The sequence below is a fragment of the Mesoplodon bidens genome (assembly GCF_964165515.1).
Source record: "Mesoplodon bidens genome assembly, chromosome: 4".
NCBI lineage: Eukaryota > Metazoa > Chordata > Mammalia > Artiodactyla > Ziphiidae > Mesoplodon > Mesoplodon bidens.
In genome coordinates, this window is record NC_138160.1 from 85,708,223 (window position 1) to 85,725,521 (window position 17,299).

The 17,299-nt window shown below is 37.2% G+C and overlaps 1 pseudogene across 1 annotated transcript; it reads right to left on the reverse strand.

Annotated features, from left to right (window-relative positions):
• Nucleotides 1-11,375: 11,375 nt before the first annotated feature.
• On the reverse strand, nt 11,376-15,035 carry LOC308616337 (dematin-like; annotated as a pseudogene). The gene is made up of 3 exons: nt 14,526-15,035; nt 14,029-14,126; nt 11,376-11,508 (listed from the first exon to the last, which is right to left on the reverse strand). The product of its transcript is annotated as a dematin-like (transcript).
• Between the last annotated feature and the right edge of the window lie 2,264 nt (nt 15,036-17,299).

Sequence of the window (17,299 nt, forward strand, 5' to 3'; positions counted from 1 at the left end):
ATGGAATACACAATGCATCTCATTGTAGAGTCTACACAGTGAATGCATTTTATGTCAGGGTATGTACATGTGTAGCACAAGGAATCGGTATGTAGGGAAGTGGGACTTGTGGTTAAGGACGTGCTCAAGTGGGCTGAATTACTTTCACATACCTGGCTCTCAGTGATGCTGTGTGATTTAATGTTGCTCCTCCTGATCTATTCACTTCTGTGTGACAGAAGCTTCTACGGAAGGTCAATGGTATGTCTAAGAGATTATGACAGATGAGTTATGGTTTCAAACAGGTTTGGCTTTTCCACTACCTTAGAAAATGAAATAGCTTTTGAGTTATAGTCATTTTACATTAACGTGCATTTCTCTCTTACTTTTCACTTGAACTTGGGCAGGCCAGGTTTACACATTCCATATGACTTCTTGAGGTGCCTACTGAATTACGTATTTTAAGCAAATCATTCTAAGTTGACATCAGGTGCAAACAATGAGAGAATAAGTAAGAGGCTCTGAATTTCCCTGGCTATTAATAGCAACATTAAAGGCATAGAGACCTCTGTATGACATGCTAATCTAAGTGTATTTCTCTGTTAATAAACTTGTACCCAACAAAATTTTTAAAAAGACACCACATTAGAGATTCTACAATATCAGACATGAGATTTTTTTCTAAACTATGATTAAGTTGGGAGATAAATTTTCAGGTGTCTGGGTCTTTGTTGGTAGGAAACCGAATCCCACATTTTATAAACGTATCAATAGTAGAAGAGAATGCATTTTCTTCTACCTACTAAAATGTACTATTTCCATTTCTGGGTGGTCTTGTGATTTTCCTTATTTCCAAAACTGTCCATGCCTTACTGGATAGAAACTTCACATGCTTCTGCATCCTCTTTCACTCTGGAATATTTTTCAAGGGCACTCTAACTCAGGATTTAGTGAGATAGGAAGAGTGTCAACTGATAGTCGTACCACCGTGGTTGACTGCAGCTTTTGAGCTTGCAGAGATATGCTACTCTGGATTCTCTGAAGTCTAAGCTTTTGAGTGAAAAAATATGTGTTTTATAACACAGGAAGACTAACCTACATTTGCTTTACCTCACTCTATTTATTTATTCTAAAGAAGAGTAGATCTAATATTATTAATTCATTGATTTATTTAACAAATATTTGTCATGTGCCTATTGTTCTAGACCAGACATTGTTCCAAAAGTTGGGGATACAGACGTGATTACAACAATGTCCATGACTTTATAGTGTAACTTTTTAATACCAATTTAATATGTTATTAGCATTATATATTGAAATAGACTCGGAACACTTGAGTTTTTCTTACCTGGTGAAATCATACAATTTCTTACTCATAAAAGGAAGGGAATGTTAGGAGAGAAGGAATAGTTTCATGTATGAATAATGGTAGATGAAAGGAAGGGAAAATGTCCTCAGGAGGCAGTGATGCTGAGGCACTCAGTCATGCTTCATTCATCATGAATGGGCTGTACTGGGTGCAGGGACACTTTTCTTATATTTTAGTTCAGATAGTGACTCATTACTCAGTAAACCAAATGCTTCCCACATGCCTGATATATATATCTGAATTCTGTGGACTAAACCATTTCTTTATAGTATTCAGAATGCTAGGTTTGAAGAAACTATTTTTTTAACACCTTTATTGGAGTATAATTGCTTTACAATGTTGTGTTAGTTTCTGCTGTATAACAAAGTGAATCAGCTATATGTATACATATATCCCCATATCCCCTCCCTCTTGTGTCTCCCTCCCACCCTCCCTATTCCACCCCTCTAGGTGGTCACCAAGCACTGAGCTGATCTCCCTGTGCTATGCAGCTGCTTCCCACTAGCTATCTGTTTTACATTTGGTAGTGTATGTATGTCCATGCAACTCTCTCACTTCGTCCCAGCTTACCCTTCCCCCTCCCTGTGTCCTCAAGTCCATTCTCTGTGTCTGCGTCTTTATTCCTGTCCTGCCCAAGGCTTTTCAGAACCATTTTATTTTTTATTTTTTTAGATTCCATATATATGTGTTAGCATATGGTATTTGTTTTCCTCTTTCTGACTTACTTCACTCTGTAAGACTCTAGGTCCATCCACCTCACTACAAATAATTCAATTTCATTTCCTTTTATAGCTGAGTAATATTCCATTGTATATATGTGCCACATCTTCTTTATCATTCATCTGTTGATGGACCCTTAGGTTGCTTCCATGTCCTGGCTATTGTAAATAGAGCTGCAATGAACATTGTGGTACATGACTCTTTTGAATTATGGTTTTCTCAGGGTATATGCCCAGTAGTGGTATTGCTGAGTTGTATGGTAGTTTTTTTTTTTTTTTTTTCCGTGGTACGCGGGCCTCTCACTGTTGTGGCCTCTCCCATTGCGGAGCACAGGCTCCGGATGCACAGGCTCAGCGGCCATGGCTCACGGGCCCAGCCGCTCCGCAGCATATGGGATCCTCCCAGACCGGGGCACGAACCCGTATCCCCTGCATCGGCAGGCGGACTCTCAACCACTGCGCCACCAGGGAGGCCCTGGTAGTTTTATTTTTACTTTTTTAAGGAACCTCCATACTGTTCTCCATAGTGGCTGTATCAACTTACATTCCCACCAACAGTGCAGGAGAGTTCCCTTTTCTCCACACCCTCTCCAGCATTTATTGTTTGTAGATTTTTTGATGATGGCCATTCTGACTGGTGTGAGGTGATACCTCATTGTAGTTTTGATTGCATTTCTCTAATGATTAGTGATGTTGAGCATCCTTTCATGTGTTTGTTGGCAATCTGTATATCTTCTTTGGAGAAATGTCTATTTAGGTCTTCTGCTCATTTTTGGATTGGGTTATTTGTTTTTTTTGATATTGAGCTTCATGAGCTGCTTATAAATTTTGGAGATTAATCCTTTGTCAGTTGCTTCATTTGCAAGTATTTTCTCCCATTCTGAGGGTTGTCTTTTCGTCTTGTTTATGGTTGAAGTAACTACTTTAAAGGAGACAGAATTATATGGTTTTACGGAGGAAAGGGATATGGGACTCAAGAATAATAATAAAATGACATGTAATAAAATTAGTTCAGTTTAAAAAATCTCATGAAAATATTCTCACAACCACCTGAAAATATTTAAATGCAACCAAGTTCTTTATTAATAGAAAGTTTACAGTTACGTTGGAGCATTAGAAGCTTTTGCTCTAATAGGAATGACTTAACTAGAAGCTGTGATCCCCTCTGCAGGAAGTATTTCCTCTTTGTTAATATAGATTTATGCCTGAATACAGGAAGCAGTCTGTGCTGCTAGAACTGATGATCCTCCATTATTCTTGTCTCTTCAGCCAAGCCTTATGTGAAGATCAGGTGAATACAGGCCTCCGTGCATTGTTGATTGAATCCTGACTGATCTTCTAGCTCAACCTGTACTTCTCTATATATTTCTGTCTTCATCATCTTCATTGATTGATATTTGTGACTACATTATATGCTTCCCTAAACATTGCTCTGTGTCTACCATGTGTTTGAATCAACAACAACTTGTAAGCAAATAAGTGAAAAGCTCTTTGACTTTGAGGAGTTTCCAGTTTAGTGCAGTTACTCTTAACTATAGTTGAGCACTGGGTTCAAGGACTTTTAAAAAATACAGATTCTTTTCCCTCAGTAAGTCTTGGCAGGGAATTATATCAGCACCTTAAAATAATTTTCTCCATGTTATTTTAATGCATATTTGCAGTTGGTACCCTTGAAAGTGGAAGATTTGGCCTTGACAAGTATAGAGGAATACAACAAATATCATTGTCTGGGTACCATATATAGTTCAGTTACAGTTGGGAGAGTGCCTGGCTTTGTGTGGACAGGTCACCTGGCTGAGGAAGTGATGTTTGAGCTTGAAGATGATTAGAATTAGATGGGTGGAGCAGGTAGGGAAGGACAATGTATGCAAAATGCGTAGAGGCATGAAGTAACTAATACTATAAGTTTTCTAATACATAGAAATATTCCAGGAGTAGTATAATGAATATATATGTTACCTTCATCTATATTCAAAATTATTAGCACTCTAAAATAGGCTTTTGAAAAAAACAAAGCAAACCAAACCCAAAACCAAAACCAAAACCAAAATTCAAACCAAACCAAACCAAACAACAATAAACCTTTAACTTCTTTGTAATGCACATATCTGGGAAATAAGGCAGTTGATGTTCCAGTCATACTTTTTTGATGCATAAATAATATGTGCATTAAAAATTAATATTCCCCTACATAAAATAATCTTTCTGTATTTAGGAAACAACATTCTATTTTATCTGCTCACTTTCTTCTAATCTTGAAAGTCTGATTCGGTGTGTGTGTGTGGAGGGAGTGTGTTTTGTCAACAAAATAGAATAAACATATGATTTGCTCTATATAAATTTATCTATTTTAAGATAATGCTTTATGAAAACCTCTCATATAGCAACGCCAGTTTGTGAGAATATGTTGCCATAATTTCTCTGGGAAACCATTTGATATATTCTAGTGCTGAGCCACTTGTTTGCTCTCCGTGAAGACTTATGGTAATACTGAGGAAGGAAGAAGAGGACTGTCAGTAAAGTATTTGAGACCCAATATACAGCAGTACATTTTCCATTAAAGGTTTGAAAATTAGAGACTATGGAAGATAAGGGCAAGAGTTCATGTTCAAGGTGACAATTTTTTTTTTTCTGGCTCCGAAGAAGTTAAATGTCAAAGGTAGACAGTGTATTAGCTTTCATATCCTTTTTTTGAGCCATATATTTCTGATATTTAGGAGCGTGCTAGATATTGTCCAGACCCAATCCTATTTACTGTGTTGACTTGTCTTAATTATGCAATATTCATTATTAGAGCATTGATAATCTCATGAAATAAAGTTTGGACTAAAATGCTTCTCAATTACCTTCTAAGACGTATGTCTCATAACTCTATGTAACATGCTTTAGATATTGTATTAAAATACCATCTCAGTTCATACATAAAATGACTAAAAATTTTTTGGAATTATTTAAACTTGTTCATTGATTTTTCACTATATAAGAATATATTTCTTAAACAACACACAATACACATAAAAGAAAATGCTCATATTATGTAAGATTTCTTTGCATTTAGGTAATTAGTAATTCAGGAAATATAGAAGTTGTTGGAACCACTGATACAGAATTTAGAGTTTTACTTAGTGTTAAGCATTGTTTTATTAGTCATCACATTAAACTGAAGCCATTTGAATCTTCTTTTGGTGGCTTATTTTTGCTCTGAACAGATAGTGCTTTATGAATGCAGATATATGAAACTTCTGCAGCATTACGTGTTATTAGGGTTTAATGTTTATGATTGTCAGATCAGAACTATCTTATGCAAATTTCTCTCATGTGTTCATGCAGTCAGAAATGATTTTCAGGGTATATATATGAGTTTGAAGCATGAATTAAATAATTTCTGAGGTGATTCCTTTTCTCTTCCTTGGGGCAAGACTGAATGGCTCTCTCCACTTTGTACTTATGCTGACTCACCAGACTATAAAAATAAAGCTTGATTTGTGACTCTAGAAAAAATAAACAGACTGTTGGTCCCACAGGCACTCAGACTGCTTCTAGGAAGCAAAGATATTCATAAACACTATCACTTGAGGGGGGCACTTGTCCCAGATTTTCAGTGTATCCTATGCTGTTTAGATACTGGGGCATTTTAATAATGTATACATTTTCTTATATGTTAACAGGCATATTTGCAAAATGTAGCACTTAGAATAATAATAGTAACAATAACAACTACAACAATAATAGTAATAATAATATATTTTTTGTTAACTTCAAAATTAACACTAAGACTGTTGCCTTGAGGTGGGCAGTTTTTATATTTTGACTGCCCAGCATCAATTTCTATTTCTTATCAATACCCTGATTTTCTCATGAAAACTGATCTCTCTTCTGTTGTATGTAGTCTTTCTGACTTGCTGAAGCTCAAGGGGTCCCCACATCTCACTACTCAGGTACAATCAAGGGGTACGTGTGAAACCTAAGTTTATCCAAATAGATTCTGTCTTCTAGAATTCTAAATCTCCAGTGGAATGAAACAGGATGGAAGAAATAGCTAGAGCTCAATTATTTCAGCAGTTTTTCCCTTTCAGCAAAGCAGTTCCAGTGGGTTCTTGCTTTGTTTCTAATCCTGGTTTTTCCAGGATTAGAACTCTATGCATTTAGTAACACCCTGATATCCTTCTAATAAATTTCTCTTTATTTAAGTTATCTAGAATAGGTTTCTGTTGTTTGCAAACAAATAACTCTAATATAGGATATACCTAAGTTAAGTTACATTGGTAAGTAACACCAGCAGCTTCAACAAGGAAATTAATATGGCTTTTAAGCTGCTAGTCCAGCCTTCTGTTGGTGTCTGGAGACTATCAATTAGCAGCCACTGTTTTTGAATCTTTTTTAAACTTTGAAAAGTCCTTTTGCTCTTGACCTTCAGAAATGAACAATTCTAATAAAATATTAAAAGATATGGACCTGATTTATTTTAGTAGAATGAAAATGAAAGGAGAGAGTTGTTGGTTTTTTTTTTTTTAGCTTGACAATATTGATGTCTACTTTCCTCTAATTTTAATGCAGAAGCTGTCAGTGTATATTAGAGACAACTCAGTAAATCTTTACAGAGAGGAGACATTGAAAAATATTCTCCTGATTATCTATTTCCCTCTTGAGACCAGAGCTACACTGCAAATAATATACAATATGTCTCAACCAAAATGGAAAATACAGCTAATTACCATTTTAGTAAAACACATAAGGGATTTTTTAAAAAGGTAGGTGAATATGGCCTGTTTCTAATTATCCAAGGAGAGAAACTTCCATTTCTAAATGATACATTTTCATCATATCTTCTTTCTCTCTTTGTCACTCTTCTCTGATTTGTCTCCCTGTCTCTGTAACTGTTTGTATATGTGTGCATACATGTGTGTGTGTATTATGGCCTATTTGAACTTTTCTGTTGCTCATTTGCCACACACACAAAGAATATACAAGAAGGATTTTTAGCCCATAGTACTTTGGTAAAGGGTAGATGGAAAGAAATCCCTTTTATTGAAATCATGGCTACTTTACTCAGTTTCCCTGATATACACACTTACATAGATAAGCTAGGGAGATTCTTTACTATTCCAGTGATTCTCACTATAGTGGAAGAGTTTGATCCTGGTTACAGTGCAGCGGCTTACTCTCCATGTGCTGTTGAAAACACATAACCTTTACAGGACTTACTCTTTGTGCTGTATAATGAAGCGCTTGGGTTAGTGATATCTAAGGACTTTTTTCCTCTAGAATGAGGATAATAGAAATTCTTACAAGTGATTGTCAATATATATATCCCTAGGATCAGTTTCTTCAGCAGAGTGAAGTAAAATTCCGGTAACTGATTTACTTTTCTGTGGAAAAAAGCCAACAACAAAAATTGTGTATAATTTGCTGTATTTGCTCTGTGTTAGTTTTAGGCTCTAATAGGGGTTCTCTTCTTCATGGGATGCAGTCTTTACTTAAAATATACTATAAACAGGATGACTCATCTAGTTTTAAAATTAGAATTTACTAATCTAAGGTCAGGGTATTTGAATCACATCCTCCGAGTTTTAACTTGAAATTGAAGGCTTAGCGCTTGCTATTGCTTTTAGTAGTTTACTAACTTGGATATAGGCCCTTTATGTTCTGTCTCTATGAGGAAAGTATTTTACAACATAGAACACTGTATGATTCATCTCTCAATTTTTAAAAAAAATTTTTTTTCTATTTTTCTCAGAATAAGTTTAATTTGACAAACATTTACTGAGTGCCAGGCATGGTAGTAGAAGATGAAGGTACAAAACAAAATAATTGCTGTATTATGCAACAGTAAGTTACAACAGTCTTCTTACTGAATATACCTTTCCAGCTTTCAATCCGTTTTCTTCACTATATCCATGCATTAAATTTAAGATAACTTTTAGTTCCTTGATTCTTCAGCTTTCTATTTCTCCATCCTGATTTCATTTTCCTCTGCATTTAATCTTGAAACTTTCTCTCAGTCCTTCTTCCTCCGATAATTTCAACAGTTTTGTCTCCACGTCTTTCTCTCTAGCTGCACTTAGAGGCACAGTTGGCAACCTGGATTCTCTGTTTACTATGTCCAGGCAACTGAACACTGGTAAAGGAAATCACATAACTATGGGGGTATTGGAGAAAGTAGATTTACAGCTTCTAGCTTCAATTGGGTACTTAAATCTTCCTGGAAATCTTTTAAGCTTTTCATCAGTCTCTCTTCCATGCATTATTATTCTAAGCTCCCACAACCCTTCTCAGATTCCCTAAGCTACTCCTATTCTTTGACTCCCAGAAGTAGACTGTGCCTTGGAATTAATGGTGAAAACAGAGTAGATTAGACTAGGAGGATTCTTCTAGTTTCTCAGCCTTTCAACTACAAAATATCTGTATATACTCTAGCCTTTTTTCCTCTCTTCTCATAAGAAGCAGTCATTTTTTTCTTAAAAAATATCCTTCCTACTTTGCCATGGGTCCCACATCATCCCCATTTCTTCAGGCACTTCATCAAGCATCATGATTGGATCTCATAACTTGAATGTTTCTTACTATACTGACTCCATTCAGCAAACTTTCACCTCTGCAACCAAACACAATTAATAAATCCAGAACTCAGTCTCGTATATTATTGCAGGCATTACATCATATCATTCTGTCCATTAACAACCAAAGAAGTAGAGAAACAATATCTCTACTTCATATGCATGCCTCTTATATGTAGCTTACTGTAATTAGAATATCACTCCTGGAAATCAACAAAACTACTTTTGCCAAAGTTGCCCAAAACTTCTAATTGCAAAATTGAATGAATTATTTATGGTTCTCATATAATTAATTTTTGAGTGGTATTAGATAGTAGGATTGACTATTTAATTTTTCTTCTCATTGAAATGCTTTCCTTTCTTGGCTTCTTTGTTTTCCTTCTATTTTTCTGAGCTTTCTTAGCCTCCTTTTTGTACCTATATCCTCCACCATATTCCATGTTTCAGTGTTTTTCATGGTTTTATCCAAAGCCCTACTATCTTAAAAACATATTAGGTGACAAATGTGTGAATTCTGCCAGATTTTCTGTCACCTCAATATTGACATCAACTGTTTCTATGGTCTCCCCTGTATCAGAAAGGAGAAACTGGGAACTGTGTTTCTGAGAAGACCCATGGCTATAACAAAGAAATAGTTTACATTGATAACTCCACAATCCTGATTTGAAGCACAACTCACTTGCAGGCATCATGGCATATCTCCAACAGTTCTAAGATAGCTCCTGTTGGCTGCTCAGTGGCACCTCAGCCTTCTGTGTCCTAAATCAGTTGTTTCATTTTATCCCATTAGTAAATGGCACTTCAGTTTGACTTAGTTTTATAAGCTAAAAATTGGGAGTCATTCTATATTGTTCCAGCCATCCTCTTTCCTACTGTTCACTAAATCCTGTCAATTCCTAAATACCTCTTCAATGAATTCTGTTCTTTCTGCACTTACGGACTCTATCTTAGCTATCTTAGCTCTGTCCAGCATAATTTTCAACTGTTATTATTTTAATAGTCTTATAGCTAATGTTTCTGCCTCTCATTTAGCTTCTTTTAATTCTTAAATATCTGACTGTTCACACTCTTGTGTGATATCTTCAAATTGTTTTCCATTACCTTCAAGATAGAATTCAAACTATTTTGGGTATAAAAGAAAAGGCCATCTTTTAGTCTTGTCCTATTTTCCCCACGTCATTCCCTACATGCAGCTCCTCTTTGGACCATACCATAAGGATGTTCTTTGAGTTTTTTGTGGCTTTGCATTATAGGGACTTAACCCTCTTCTTCTTTGCTTCAAGAACTACTATAAATATAATCTCCTTTCAAAAGCATTTTGATGGTCTTCAGCAATCCACTCTCAACCACAGTTGTTAAATTCTTTTGTGCCTGCCCTCCATGCACCTTGGTCTTATCTTCCAACATATCACTAATTATGCAGTATTGTAAATATATTTTAATAGCTGCAGAACTTTTATCTAGTTTATGAGAATGTCAGATCTCTGAGGACAAGGATTATATCTTTTTCTGAGTGTCGAGTGCCTTGCATAGTACCTACCAAATATAGCTATTACAGACTAAAAGACTGATAAATGAATGAATTCTAGTGGCTTCCAAAATCCATTGAGAGTACAGATATATAAAAATACTTTACAAATTTGTGAGTGGGATTTTAAAGGTGAGTAGAATTGGTCAGTCATGGACGTGGAGCTCTGATTTTTAACTTCTCTCTACCATAAACTTATAGATGACACAGACCTTCTCTAATCTCACATTAGAGAGTTATTTACCCATCTCAGAATGATGTGAACAAGTTGGTCGATGATTAATGACTTCAATGGAAAAAATGTAATTTGTACTGTTAGCATAGTATAATTTCTTTGGCTAGACAGGTAGTCAAGTTTCACACAGAAGGAGATAGGAAGATATTTAGTCTTAGTTTTTTCACCTTGGAATGGGTTATTCAAGTTATCTCCTGAACCTACTTTCTGCTAATGATCACAAGTTATAAAAACTGTTCCACAAAATTCCTCCAGTCTGCAATATTGACTTTCCTGTCCACTAACTTTATTCTGTCTCTTGATTGATCTCATTCGCCCTTTGGATTCAGTACAATTTTCTTGCTACAAACTTGGACAATAAATATTGTGGGTCTAATTCCCAGTTACAAAGCCTCACGCTTCCTTTTGGAGTAACCCTTCCTTGGTTAATCCAGGCTAGTGTTTCCCACTATAACTGTATAATATGTAAATATCTGGAGAGCTTAAAAAACACAGATTAGAAGTTTCAAAGCAATTAGAGAAATCCCTGAGTGTAGGGTTCAAGCATGAACATTTTTTAAAAGCCAGGCATGAGTGTTATTGACAGAGACCCTATGGCCTTACACAGTGACACTTTTGTATTCTAAAAGCAGAATAAAGCCACCATCCTCTATTCTTTGGAATACGGAGTTGAGAAGAGTCTATAACTCAGTGTAGAGGTAGAGATTTCAATTGAGGCAATATTCTACTAAAGGAATTCACAGATAAGGTAGAGGAAAATAGGTTTTAGAATGGTACAATAAACAAGTCACAAAAATTACAAGATTATTGATTCAATTTAACTGTGTTCTAAGGCACACCAGATTCCTAAAATTTCACCTAAAACTTCCGTTTTGGAAACAAAGCTTTCTAATATTAAGTAAGCTTTTTATTTTTCTCCTGATTACATTGAGTAGTAGATACTTAAAAGATTTTTAGTTTTCAGATATTCAATTAAATTTTTTTCAATTCAAATTTTAAGTTTCATCTGATTGAACTTCAATTTATTTTTATTATTACTATCATCATCATCGTCGTCATCGTCGTCATCGTCATCATCATCGTCATCATCATTATTATTTTGGTACCAAACTGTTAAAAAGCTATTAAGAACATATACTCAATGGTTTCCAATAATGGCATCGGTACAATAAAAAATTTGTTTCCAACATTTTTGTTTCTGGGAAGCTCTGAAATATGAAAAGCTAAATCTCTGAACGCATTGTTTTTATTTGCAGGACAAAAATGAAATAGGTTTACTTTGAAATTAGAAATTGTTAATCCTATTTCCCAGAGTTGTTAACAATGAGTCACTGTTTACAGTTGGATTATCCACTGAACCAAGGGCTGTATACCATGTACGAGGGAAATTGAAAACACCTGTATGACTAGCTGCCATTGCTTTTATATTACTGCACAATGGTAAATGGGCCATCTCTTTAGGGCTACACTCTATAGCTATATTAAAATGTGCTCTCACGATTAGAAGCACATGAAAATAAGTCATTTGATGAGGAGAAAATTAAAAATACAATTATTAATAAGACTCACTTAACTTTTGGCTAACAATAATAACTTTTTTTCAGGTAAGCAAGTTATAAAAACATGCAGGTGTTATCAAATGCATCGTTATGCTGGGAGATAACTATTCTTTTTATGTTGTTTCCATCACCGGATAACATATGAAGCATGAACTGATCTCTTGGTCCTCATGTTAGAATGGAGATATTGTCCTCAGTCCTCTTATATAACAGTTGGGGTACTGTAGAGAAACAGAATGTGTGTGTGTGTGTGTGTGTGTGCACTCGCGTGTGCATTCACGCATAATGGCACAATATAACATCTGTTTCTGACATTTTTGTTTATCTATCTTTCTAGAAAGATGTTTATTATAAAGAATTGAGGAACGGGCTCATGATTATGGAGGCTAGCGAGTTCCAAGATCTGCAGGGTGATTCGGCCAGCTGGAGACCCAGGAGAGCTGAGAATATATAGTTCCATTCCAAAGGTCAGCAGGCTCAAGACTTAGGACGAGTTAATGTTTCAGTTAAAGTCTGAAGGCAGGAAAAAAGCTACCTTCATATTTTTGCCTTTTCTGAGTATCACTTATACTTGGATTCCCTATCTCTGTCTCTCTGTCTTCACACACACACACACACACACACACACACACACACACTTCAAATCCACCCTTTCTCAATGGGTCTTATTTTACTTTCACTTAAATATTGGCAATAATAGAATGTTCACGTAATTATATTTATATACATGTATCTTTTTTTTGGGGGGTTACCCAATGGAACCTTTAATTCCAAGCAGAGTCCCCCCTCCCCAGCATTATCACATGCATCGTGCCCAGGCTCTGGGCAATAAAACCCAGACCCAGAGATAGACAGATCTATACCTATTTACATCTATATATAAAAATTATATACAAATATGTATTTGTAAAGAGGAAAAGCTGGGAGTATGATTAAGGTAGGGCAGAGAGTTAGGTGACAAATGCAGTGTAAGGGGGTGGTGCCCCAATAACTTACATTCTTTAGGTATGGGTAGGAACAGGACCTGGTAGCCAGGACATTCAGAAATGCTCCTGTAGCCTGGCCTCTTGATCCCATCCAAGGGAGTTTGAAGGCCTGGGTTCTGCCCAGGATTTGGGCTGGTACTAGAAGGTAGAGTTCTAGCTGACTTTGCCTGGAGGCTGATGGTGGGCAAGGATTTTGTTTTGGTGACATCTCCACTCTAAGCCAAGGTTTTAGGGGAAGCCACAGGTTTGGAGCAAGAGACTTTGAAGGTTGGGGGTCACAAGTAGAGGACAAGGTGAACTAGATAGAGGGCAGGGCGGCCACCCTGTTTGAGATCTCCCTGAGCTGGAGCCTGCTTTTGCTAGAGTCAAAGAGGCTGGAGGTCATGGTGATGGGGGAGCTGTAAAAGGTGAAGTGAGGAGGAGTGCTTGGGTACACACGGGATCCTGGAGCTTTCCCTGCCTGCCTGGCTGCTTCCCACTCTCACCCTCCTCCTTCCAGGGCTGGGGGTTCTACCCACCCATTGGTCAAGACAGCTGACAGGTCTGATCTCTTAAGTGCCATATTTATTTTTCCTTAATTTCTTCTGGGAACCTTCATGTGGGGATGGAGACAGGAAGAGGTCACAAACATTTACTCTGTGTGTGCTTGAGTCCAGGCTGGATTTGCCCCATCCAGTGAGGACCAGGGATGAGAGAAAGAGGACTGTGCCCTCATTGTGGGGAAGGAAGTCCATGTCCCACAACCCCAGGGCTGCAGAAGACATGGAAAATACCCTTGAGAAGTCCTTGTCTGACAAATGCCTGTCAAGCCTGGAGGCAACTTCATTTGCCCCTTACTGGTCACCACCAGCATTTCATAGGGACAGATCAACAAGGTGTGAGCTTCCATTCTCACTCCCCATGGGCTGAAGTCTGAGAGGTATAGTAAGTTCAGGGTGGTCCTGCCATAGGCAGAGAGAGAACAATTAGACTTTCCATGGTGTAAGGAAGTATGAAAGGGTGTCCAGTCCAGTAGGGACTGGTTCTCTCTGGATAGGCAATGACTTTTCCATCTCTTCTTTCAAGACCATCTTTCCCAAGTTGGACATCACCTTACTGAATTTCTCTCTCTGATGCTTCCTTGAGTGCCATTTCTTCTCTGGAGTTACCATCACCCTCCTCTTCCTTCTCTTCGTCTGCCTCCCTGTGAGATGCCTTTAAAAAAAAAAAAAAAACACACTATTTATTTATTTATTTATTTATTTAAATTTATTTATTTATTTATTTTTGGCTGCATTGGGTCTTTGTTGCTGCACGGGCTTTCTCTAGTTGGGGTGAGCGGGCGCTACTGTTTGTTGCAGTGTGTGTGCTTCTCTTTGCAGTGGCTTCTCTTGTGGAGCATAGGCTCTAAGCGTGTGGGCTTCAGTAGTTGTGGTGTGTGGTCTCAGTAGTTGTGGCTTGCAGGCTCTAGAGTGCAGTCTCAGTAGTCGTGGCGCACAGGCTTAGTTGCTCCACGGCTTGTGGGATCTTCCCAGACCAGGGATCGAACCCGCATCCCCTGCATTGGCAGGCGGATTCTTAACCACTGCACCACTAGGGAAGTCCCTGAGATGCCTTCTGCTTCCTCCATTCTGTCTCCACAATGAAGAGTCATGGGAGGCAGACCAGTAGTCAGTTTCGATCTTGGCCATCTGGTTGGAGTCAGGAGGCTGGGATACAGGGAACTTGGGTGATTCAGCGATGAGTTCCTCAATGAAGCCTTGCTCTGAGGGCTGCCTCCCATGAACTCTCTCTGTTTGTAGATGAGTAACTTCTTGTAGATGTTGGAATCTGGGCAGGTGGTCTTGGGATGATGGAAATGGTAGAGGCTGGTTCTTGGGGCTAAAATCTGAGAGATGGTTCCAGGAGACCAACTCTCTGCCCACACCTCCAGGGTGATGGAGATGGTAGGGGGGTGTTGATTTGAGTGACAGTGAGCTCCTGGCTTCTGGGCAGCTCCACATGTTCCATGAGGGAAGGTAAAGTGGGGCTTGTAGATTGTGAGGTTAGGCCACCCCATGTCCAAGATGGCCTTGTCCTGGGGGGTGGCAGCCAAGTCCTTGTGCCCAGCATGTGATTGTCCATTGATTTGTGTGCTAGTTTGTGTGCTAGCTCTATATTTCCAGCTGCCATTAAAATAAATGCACAAAATGTTTATTTGTGTACCATATAAAATAAGCCAGGTTATCCTCAGCAGTTTGAGAGAGATTAAAGTTTCTGGAAATGACTTTTAAAGGACTATAATACCAGCCACGACTAGATAAGTTTAAAGGAACTGTTTTTTGAATTGAATGTAAATTCCCATAAAATAGGCTGTCTGTGGGGTTTTGTAAACTAGATGCCACATAGTAAGAACAATGAATGATAAATTTGATTATATAACATTAACAATATTATGTAAGCAGTTTAGTCCCAAATAGATGAACACTTATGTATTTATAAATAAATTTAACATAATATATTATATTAATATAATTTTCTGAGTTAGCAAACATACACTACAGTTAAAATTTTTAAAGGACGGCTATATAAACATGAATAGAAATAGATTTATAAGCAGTTTTCCCCACAATTCAGTTGATAGTCTTGAGCAATCCTTAGTGCTTATACTCCATTGGGTCAAGTCTGTGACTCAGCATCAGAATTTGACTGCTTAGATGAATCAATGATTTTATATTTTTTAAAGACTCCATCTTTTACCTTGATCTCTGAGATGACATTGTTTATTTTATTACCTCCCCTCCACAATTTCTAATTATTTGGATACTTTTATTTTAGTTGTGTCATAGTGGTAGCAGAGCAAAACAGTGGATCATGAAATCAAGAGAACAGCTGAAAGACCAGTACAAGCAGATTTAGATCAAATTAGTGGTATTCAGTAAGGTTAAACATAGATGTATTTTCTAGGAAAGCTATAGTTAAAAACAAAAGCAAAACATGGATAGCTGAATTGGCAAAGAGATACTTTGCAGACCACCGACTCAGTATTACATTACCTCCCAGTTGTTTACTTAAGGACAAACAGGGCTCCTTCAGTTTTTGCTTATGAAGACAAAGGGGAAACCTTCTGTTTTAAGTAGGGTGTGGCTTATAGAAGCATCTTATTAAAATAACATTCTCCCTGTGGGCATATATATTAAGAAACAGTTCACCCAGCCTAAAATCAATTACTCCTATGGCAAAGGAATTCTGAGTTAAGCATAATTCTCAGAGGTAGTTAGCATCCCACTGAAGTTTACTACTCTCATCCAAGAGAGGAGTTACCCAATTTAATCAACTCTCTGAGTGTTAAACCTCAGATAATAAACAACTTAGATTATAAACAGTGCAATTATTAAGTATAATCGTTAAGACACTGTGTTTTAACTAGATAATTCACAGAATAATCAGTGGTTAGTCAGAGAGTTCTGATTGTTTAATACTTAGTTGAACTTTTATTCAGAAGTAAACACAAAACAAGTTTGAATATTAACCTATTTCCATGATTCTAGACCCTCCCCCCCCCCCATATGTACTGCACATTGCAGTCAGTTTTCTTTCTCAAGGAAAAAATTAGGTCTCTCTCCTGCTTTAAATATTCATCTGTTCTTCTGTGTTCTCTTGATAGAATTCAAACATGTTTACATGGCTTAAAGCACCCTTGATCTGACCCCTCTTTACTTCTCTAGCCTCATCTTTTATCTCTGTACTGCTCAATCTCTTTCCCTTTCTTCCACTTTAGTTCTATACTGTGGTCATTCTGGATTTCTTTAGTTCTTGAAACATGATATAATTTCCCACCACTGGGCATTAATATAGACTGTTGCCTCTGTTGGGGACTTTATTCTCTTCCTTTTTGCCTAAGTCGTTTCATCATTTATGTTTCAATACAGATTCCAGTTCCACTGGACATTTTCCCTTGACTCACTAAGACTGGGTTAGTATTCTTTCTGCATAGTCTCATAATGCTCTGTTTTATACCTATCATAGTTCTCTCCATGCTGAACTTGCTGGCTTCTTTAATACTGTGTCTATTTTCCACACTGTTGTATTCCTAGAGGCTAGGTGCTGGGCAGGTAGTAGTTGCTCAAAAAATGTTTATTGAATTACTGCATAATTAAACTCTTACTTGATGCAAAGGTGTTTCTCAATCTCTTAGTTAATACATAAATAATTCTCACAACTTAGAAATTTGATCCACTACCGTCAGAAGCAATGGCTTACTTTGTAGTGGTTTTAATGGCAAATGGCAGATATAGGAAGATTTCCATTGCATGAGGTATGTGTTGGGGACTATATTTAGTTTGAAAAGTTCCCAGGTAACTGTGTTATGTTCCCCTGCTGCAATATGACTTCTGGGTTAGAATCAG